This window comes from Coturnix japonica, chromosome 30 (assembly GCF_054131305.1).
Source record: "Coturnix japonica strain WE chromosome 30, WE-NBRP24, whole genome shotgun sequence".
Classification (NCBI taxonomy): domain Eukaryota; kingdom Metazoa; phylum Chordata; class Aves; order Galliformes; family Phasianidae; genus Coturnix; species Coturnix japonica.
The window spans coordinates 6,486,377-6,496,085 of record NC_140692.1 but is presented as its reverse complement, the minus strand read 5'-3'; positions in this window follow the sequence as shown (position 1 = coordinate 6,496,085).

Genomic DNA, 9,709 nt, shown 5'->3' with positions numbered 1-9,709 from the left:
ATCCTAAATGCTTAGAAACCTCAATGCACAGAGTACTTAATGCTTAGAAACCTCAATACTTAGAATCCTCAGTGCTTAGCATCCTCAACGCGTAGAATGCCCAATGCTTAGAAACCTCAATGCTTAGCATCCTCAATCCTTAGTATGCTCTATGCTTAGCTTAGAATCCTCACTGCTTAGAATCCTCAATGCATACAAACCTCAGTGCTGAGAAATTTTATTGTTTGAAACCTCATTGCTTAGAATCCTCAATGCTTACAAACCTCAATGCATAGAGGCCTTAATGCTTAGAAACCTCAAAGATTAGAAAACTCAATGCTTGGCTTAGAATCCTCAATGCTTAGAATCCTCAATGTTTAGAATCCTCCATGCATTGCTTAGAATCCTCAATAGTTAGAATCCTCAATACTTCGCATCCTCAATGCATAGCTTAGAAACCACAGTACTTAGAATCCTCAATGCTTAGCATCCTCAATGCTTAGAATCCTCAATGCTTAGCATCCTCAATGCTTAGCATCCTCATTGCTTAGTTTAGAATCCTCAAAGCTCAGAATCCTCGGTGCTCAGAAACCTCAATGCTTAGCATCCTCAATGCTTAGCAACCTCAATGCTTAGAATCGTCAATGCTTACAATCCTCAATGCTTAGAATCCTCACTGCTTAGAATCCTCAATGCTTAGTATCCTCAAAGCTTAGAATCCTCAAAGCTTATAATCCTCAATGCATAGCACCCTCAATGCTTAGCATCCTCAATGCTTAGCATCCTCAATGCTTAGAATCCTCATTGCTTAGAATCCTCAATGCTTAGAATCCTCAATGCTTAGAATCCTCAATGCCTAGCTTAGAATCCTCAATGCTTAGAATCCTCAATGCTTAGAATCCTCAATGCTTAGAATCCATAATGCTTAGCATCCTCAATGCTTAGCATCCTCAATGCTTGGCATCCTCAATGCTTAGAATCCTCAATGCTTAGCATCCTCAATGCTTAGCATCCTCAATGCTTGGCATCCTCAGTGCTTGGCATCCTCAATGCTTAGAATCCTCAATGCTTAGAATCCTCAATGCTTAGAATCCTCTATGCCTAGCTTAGAATCCTCAATGCTTAGAATCCTCAATGCTTAGAATCCTCAATGCTTAGAATCCTCAATGCTTAGAATCCTCAATGCTTACCATCCTCAATGCTTAGCATCCTCATTGCTTAGAATCCTCATTGCTTAGCTTAGAATCCTCAAAGCTCTGAATCCTCGGTGCATAGAAACCTCAATGCTTAGCATCCTCAATGATTAGAATCCTCAATGCTTTGAAACCTCAATGCACAGAGTCCTTAATGCTTAGAAACCTCAACACTTAACATCCTCAGTGCTTAGCTTAGAATCCTCACTGCTTAGAAACCTCAATGCTTAGAATCCTCAGTGCTTAGAATCCTCAATGCTTACAAACCTCAATGCTGAGAAATTTTATTTTTTGAAACCTCATTTCTTAGCATCCCAAATGCTTACAAACCTCAATGCATAGAGGCCTTAATGCTTAGAATCTTCAAAGATTAGAAAACTCAATGCTTGGCTTAGAATCCTCAATGCCTAGAATCCTCAATGCTTAGAATCCTCAATGCATAGCTTAGAATCCTCAATGCTTAGCATCCTCAATGCTTAGAATCCTCAATGCTTAGCATCCTCAATGCTTAGAATCCTCAATGCTTAGAAACCTGAATGCTTAGAATCCTCCACTCATAGCTTAGAATCCTCAATGCTTAGAATCCTCAATGCTTAGCATCCTCAATGCTTAGCATCCTCAATGCTTAGCATCCTCATTGATTAGCTTAGAATCCTCGGTGCTTAGAAACCTCAATGCTTAGCATCCTCAATGCTTAGCATCCCCATTACATATCTTAGAATCCTCAATGCTTAGAATCCTCAATGCTTAGCATCCTCAATGCTTAGCATCCTCAATGCTTAGCATCCTCATTGCTTTGCTTAGAATCCTCAATGCTTAGAATCCTCAATGCTTAGAATCCTCAATGCTTAGCATCCTCAATGCTTAGCATCCTCATTGCTTAGCTTAGAATCCTCAAAGCTCAGAATCCTCACTGCTGAGGAACCTCAATGCTTAGCATCCTCCATGCATTGCTTAGAATCCTCAATGCTTAGCATCCTCAATGCTTAGCATCCTCATTGCTTAGCATCCTCATTGCTTAGCACGCTCATTGCTTAGCTTAGAATCCTCAATGCTTAGAATCCTCAATGCTTAGAATCCTCAATGCATAGCTTAGAATCCTCAATTCTTAGAATCCTCAATGCTTAGAATCCTCAATGCTTAGAATCCTCAATGCTTAGCATCCTCAATGCTTAGAATCCTCAATGCTTAGCATCCTCAATGCTTAGCTTAGAATCCTCAAAGCTGAGGATCCTCAATGCTTAGAAACGTCAATGCACAGAGTCCTTAATGCTTAGAAACCTCAATACTTAGCATCCTCAATGGTTAGCATCCTCATTACATTGCTTAGAATCCTCAATGCTTAGAATCCTCAATGCTTACCATCCTCAATGCTTAGCATCCTCATTGCTTAGAATCCTCATTGCTTAGCTTAGAATCCTCAAAGCTCTGAATCCTCGGTGCATAGAAACCTCAATGCTTAGCATCCTCAATGATTAGAATCCTCAATGCTTTGAAACCTCAATGCACAGAGTCCTTAATGCTTAGAAACCTCAACACTTAACATCCTCAGTGCTTAGCTTAGAATCCTCACTGCTTAGAAACCTCAATGCTTAGAATCCTCAGTGCTTAGAATCCTCAATGCTTACAAACCTCAATGCTGAGAAATTTTATTTTTTGAAACCTCATTTCTTAGCATCCCAAATGCTTACAAACCTCAATGCATAGAGGCCTTAATGCTTAGAATCTTCAAAGATTAGAAAACTCAATGCTTGGCTTAGAATCCTCAATGCCTAGAATCCTCAATGCTTAGAATCCTCAATGCATAGCTTAGAATCCTCAATGCTTAGCATCCTCAATGCTTAGCATCCTCAATGCTTAGCATCCTCAATGCTTAGCATCCTCAATGCTTAGCATCCTCAATGCTTCGCTTAGAAACCTCAATGCTTAGAATCCTCAATGCTTAGAATCCTCAATGCTTAGAATCCTCATTGCTTAGAATCCTCACTGCTTAGAATCCTCAATGCTTAGAATCCTCATTGCTTAGAATCCTCAATGCTTAGAATCCTCAATGCACAGAGTCCTTAATGCTTAGAAACCTCAATACTTAGCATCCTCAGTGCTTAGCTTAGAATCCTCACTGCTTAGAAACCTGAATGCTTAGAATCCTCAATGCTACGCTTAGAAACCTCAATGCTTAGCATCCTCAATGCTTAGCATCCTCAATGCATATCTTAGAATCCTCAAAGCTCAGGATCCTCAATGCTTAGAAACCTCAATGCACAGAGTACTTAATGCTTAGAAACCTCAATACTTAGAATCCTCAGTGCTTAGCATCCTCAACGCGTAGAATGCCCAATGCTTAGAAACCTCAATGCTTAGCATCCTCAATCCTTAGTATGCTCTATGCTTAGCTTAGAATCCTCACTGCTTAGAATCCTCAATGCTTACAAACCTCAATGCTGAGAAATTTTATTGTTTGAAACTTAATTGCTTAGCATCCCAAATGCTTACAAACCTCAATGCATAGAGGCCTTAATGCTTAGAAACCTCAAAGATTAGAAAACTCAATGCTTGGCTTAGAATCCTCAATGCTTAGAATCCTCAATGCTTAGAATCCTCCATGCATAGCTTAGAATCCTCAATGCTTAGAATCCTCAATGCTTAGATTACAAACCACAATGCTTAGAATCCTCAATGCTTAGCATTCTCAATGCTTAACATCCTCAATGCTTAGCTTAGAATCCTCAAAGCTCAGAATCCTCACTGCTTAGGAACCTCAATGCTTAGCATCCTCCATGCATTGCTTAGAAAACTCAATGCGTAGAATCATCATTGCTTAGAAATTTTATTGCTCTGAAACCTCAATGCTTAGCATCCCAAATGCTTACAAACCTCATTGCATAGAGGCCTTAATGTTTAGAAACCTCAAAGATTAGAAAACTCAATGCTTGGCCTAGAATCCCCAATGCTTAGAATCCTCAATGCTTAGAATCCTCAATGCTTAGAATCCTCAATGCTTAGAAACCTCAATGCACAGAGTCCTTAATGCTTAGAAACATCAATACTTAGCATCCTCAGTGCTTAGCTTTGAATACTCACTGCTTTGAAACCTCAATGCTTATAATCCTCAGTGCTTAGAATCCTTAATGCTTCGAATCCTCAATGCTTAAAACAGAATCCTCAATAGTTAGAATCCTCAAAGCTTCACATCCTCAATTCATAGCTTAGAATCCTCAATGCTTAGAATCCTCAATGTTTAGAATCCTCAATGCTTAGCATCCTCAATGCTTAGCTTAGAATCCTCAAAGCGCAGGATCCTCAATGCTAAGAAACCTCAATGCACAGAGTCATTAATGCTTAGAAACATCAATACTTAGCATCCTCAGTGCTTAGCTTAGAATACTCACTGCTTTGAAACCTCAATGCTTATAATCCTCAGTGCTTAGAATCCTTAATGCTTCGAATACTCAATGCTTAAAACAGAATCCTCAATAGTTAGAATCCTCAATGCTTCACATCCTCAATTCATAGCTTAGAATCCTCAATGCGTAGAATCCTCAATGTTTAGAATCCTCAATGCTTAGAGTCCTCAGTGCTTAGAAACCTCAATGCTGAGAAATTCAATTGTTTGAAACCTCATTGTTTAGCATCCCAAATGCTTACAAAACTCAATGCATAGTGGCCTTAATGCTTAGAAACCTCAAAGATTAGAAAACTCAATGCTTGGCTTAGAATCCTCAATGCTTAGAAACCTGAATGCTTAGAATCCTCCACTCATAGCTTAGAATCCTCAATGCTTAGAATCCTCAATGCTTAGCATCCTCAATGCTTAGCATCCTCAATGCTTAGCATCCTCATTGATTAGCTTAGAATCCTCGGTGCTTAGAAACCTCAATGCTTAGCATCCTCAATGCTTAGCATCCCCATTACATATCTTAGAATCCTCAATGCTTAGAATCCTCAATGCTTAGCATCCTCAATGCTTAGCATCCTCAATGCTTAGCATCCTCATTGCTTTGCTTAGAATCCTCAATGCTTAGAATCCTCAATGCTTAGAATCCTCAATGCTTAGCATCCTCAATGCTTAGCATCCTCATTGCTTAGCTTAGAATCCTCAAAGCTCAGAATCCTCACTGCTGAGGAACCTCAATGCTTAGCATCCTCCATGCATTGCTTAGAATCCTCAATGCTTAGCATCCTCAATGCTTAGCATCCTCATTGCTTAGCATCCTCATTGCTTAGCACGCTCATTGCTTAGCTTAGAATCCTCAATGCTTAGAATCCTCAATGCTTAGAATCCTCAATGCATAGCTTAGAATCCTCAATTCTTAGAATCCTCAATGCTTAGAATCCTCAATGCTTAGAATCCTCAATGCTTAGCATCCTCAATGCTTAGAATCCTCAATGCTTAGCATCCTCAATGCTTAGCTTAGAATCCTCAAAGCTGAGGATCCTCAATGCTTAGAAACGTCAATGCACAGAGTCCTTAATGCTTAGAAACCTCAATACTTAGCATCCTCAATGGTTAGCATCCTCATTACATTGCTTAGAATCCTCAATGCTTAGAATCCTCAATGCTTACCATCCTCAATGCTTAGCATCCTCATTGCTTAGAATCCTCATTGCTTAGCTTAGAATCCTCAAAGCTCTGAATCCTCGGTGCATAGAAACCTCAATGCTTAGCATCCTCAATGATTAGAATCCTCAATGCTTAGAATCCTCAACGCTTAGAATCCTCAATGCTTAGAATCCTCAATGCTTAGAATCCTCAATGCACAGAGTCCTTAATGCTTAGAAACCTCAATACTTAGCATCCTCAGTGCTTAGATTAGAATCCTCAGTGCTTAGAAACCTGAATGCTTAGAAACCTCAATGCTTAGAATCCTCAATGCTTAACATCCTCAATGTTTAGAATCCTCAATGCATAGCTTAGAATCCTCAATGCTTAGAATCCTCAATGCTTAGAATCCTCAATGCTTAGAATCCTCAATGCTTAGCATCATCAATGCTTAGAATCCTCAGTGCTTAGCTTAGAATCCTCACTGCTTAGAAACCTGAATGCTTAGAATCCTCAATGCTTAGCATCCTCAACGCGTAGAATCCCCAATGCTTAGAAACCTCAATGCTTAGCATACTCAATCCTTAGTATGCTCTATGCTTAGATAAGAATCCTCAATGCTTAGAATCCTCAATGCTTAGCTTAGAAACCTCAAAGCACAGAGTCCTTGATGCTTAGAAACCTCAATACTTAGCATCCTCAGTGCTTAGATTAGAATCCTCAGTGCTTAGAAACCTGAATGCTTAGAATCCTCAATGCTTAGAATCCTCAATGCTTAGCTTAGAAACCTCAATGCTTTGAATTCTCAATGCTTAACATCCTCAATGTTTAGAATCATCAATGCATAGCTTAGAATCCTCAATGCTTAGAATCCTCAATGCTTAGCATCCACAATGTTTAGAATCCTTAATGCTTAGCTTAGAATCCTCAAAGCTCAGGATCCTCAATGCTTACAAACCTCAATGCATAGAGGCCTTAATGCTTAGAAACCTCAAAGATTAGAAAACTGAATGCTTGGCTTAGAATCCTCAATGCTTAGAATCCTCAATGCTTCGCATCCTCAATGCTTAGCTTAGAAACCTCAATACTTAGAATCCTCAATGGTTAGCATCCTCATTACATAGCTTAGAATCCTCAATGCTTAGAATCCTCAATGCTTAGCATCCTCAATGCTTAGCATCCTCAATGCTTAGCATCCTCATTGCTTAGCATCCTCATTGCTTAGCTTAGAATCCTCAAATCTCAGAATCCTCGGTGCATAGAAACCTCAATGCTTAGCATCCTCAATGCTTAGCATCCTCAATGCTTAGAATCCTCAATGCTTAGCATCCTCAATGCTAAGCATCCTCAATGCTTAGAAACCTCAATGCTTAGAATCCTCAATGCTTAGAATCCTCAATGCTGAGCATCCTCAATGCTTAGCTTAGAAAACTCAATGCTTAGAATCCTCAATGCTTAGAAACCTCAATGCACAGGGTCCTCAATGCTTAGCATCCTCAATCCTTAGTATGCTCTATGCTTAGCTTAGAATCCTCAATGCTTAGAATCCTCAATGCTTTGCTTAGAAACCTCATTGCTTAGAATCCTCAATGCTTAGAATCCTCAATGCCTAGCTTAGAATCCTCAATACTTAGAATCCTCAATGCTTAGCATCCTCAATGCTTAGCATCCTCAATGCTTAGCATCCTCAATGCTTAGAATCCTCCATGCTTAGCTTAGAAACCTCAATGCTTAGAATCCTCAATGCTTAGAATCCTCAATGCTTAGCATCCTCAATGCTTAGAATCCTCAATGCCAAGATTAGAATCCTCAATGCTTAGAATCCTCAATGCTTTGAATCCTCAGTGCTTAGAATCCTCAATGCTTAGAATCCTCAATGCTTACAAACCTCAATGCTGAGAAATTTTATTGTTTGAAACCTCATTGTTTAGCATCCCAAATGTTTACAAACCTCAATGCATAGAGGCCTTAATGTTTAGAAACCTCAAAGATTAGAAAACTCAATGCTTGGCTTAGAATCCTCAATGCTTAGAATCCTCAATGCTTAGCATCCTCCATGCATTGCTTAGCATCCTCAATAGTTAGAATCCTCAATGCTTCGCATCCTCAATGCTTAGCTTAGAAACCTCAATGCTTAGAATCCTCAATGCTTAGCATCCTCAATGCTTAGCATCCTCAATGCTTAGCATCCTCATTGCTTAGCATCCTCATTGCTTAGCTTAGAATCCTCAAAGCTCAGAATCCTCACTGCTTAGGAACCTCAATGCTTAGCATCCTCCATGAATTGCTTAGAAACCTCAATGCGCAGAATCCTCATTGCTTAGAAATTTTATTGCTCTGAAACCTCAATGCTTAGCAACCCTAATGCTTACAAACCTCATTGCATAGAGGCCTTAATGTTTAGAAACAACAAAGATTAGAAAACTCAATGCTTGGCTTAGAATCCTCAATGCTTAGTATCCTCAATGCTTAGAATCCTCAATGCTTAGCATCCTCAATGGTTAGCGTCCTCAATGCTTAGCATCCTCAATGCTTAGCATCCTCAATGCTTAGCATCCTCAATGCTTAGAATCCTCAATGCTTAGAATCCTCAATGCTTTGCTTAGAAACCTCAATGCTTAGAATCCTCAACGCTTAGAATCCTCAACGCTTAGAATCCTCCATGCATTGCTTAGAATCCTCAATAGTTAGAATCCTCAATGCTTCGCGTCCTCAATGCTTAGCTTAGAAACCTCAATACTTAGAATCCTCAATGCTTAGCATCCTCATTACATAGCTTAGAATCCTCAATGCTTATCATCCTCAATGCTTAGAATTCTCAATGTTTAACATCCTCAATGTTTAGAATCCTCAATGCATAGCATAGAATCCTCAATGCATAGCATCCTCAATGCTTAGCATCCTCAATGCCTAGAATCCTGAATGCTTAGCTTAGAAACCTCAATGCTTAGAATCCTCAATGCTTAGAATCCTCAATGCTTAGAATCCTCAATGCTTAGAATCCTCAATGCTTAGCATCCTCAATGCTTAGCTTAGAAAACTCAATGCTTAGCATCCTCAATGCTTAACAGCCTCAATGCTTAGCATCCTCAATGCTTAGCATCCTCAATGCTTAGCATTTTCAATGCTTAGCATCCTCATTGCTTAGAAACCTCAACGCACAGAGTCCTTAATGCTTAGAAACCTGAATGCTTAGAATCCTCAATGCTTAGCTTAGAATCCTCAATGCTTAGAAACCTCAATGCTTAGAATCCTCAGTGCTTAGCATCCTCAACGCGTAGAATCCCCAATGCTTAGAAACCTCAATGCTTAGCATCCTCAATCCTTAGTATGCTCTATGCTTAGCTTAGAATCCTCAATGCTTAGAATCCTCAATGCTTAGAATCCTCAATGCTTACAAACCTCAATGCATAGTGGCCTTAATGCTTAGAAAACTCAAAGATTATAAAACTCAATGCTTGGCTTAGAATCCTCAATGCTTAGAATCCTCAATGCTTAGAATCCTCAATGCTTAGAATCCTCAATGCTTAGCATCCTCCATGCATTGCTTAGAATCCTCACTAGTTAGAATCCTCAATGCTTCGCATCCTCAATGCTTAGCTTAGAAACCTCAATGCTTAGAATCCTCAATGCCTGGCATCCTCAATGCTTAGCATCCTCAATGCTTAGCATCCTCATTGCTTAGCATCCTCATTGCTTAGCTTAGAATCCTCAGAGCTCAGAATCCTCACTGCTTAGGAACCTCAATGCTTAGCATCCTCCATGCATTGCTTAGAATCCTCAATGCGCAGAATCCTCATTGCTTAGAAATTTTATTGCTCTGAAACCTCAATGCTTAGCAACCCTAATGCTTACAAACCTCATTGCAGAGGCCTTCATGTTTAGAAACAACAAAGATTAGAAAACTCAATGCTTGGCTTAGAATCCTCAATGCTTAGAATCCTCAATGCTTAGAATCCTCAACGCTAAGAATCCTCAATGCTTAGCATCCTCAATG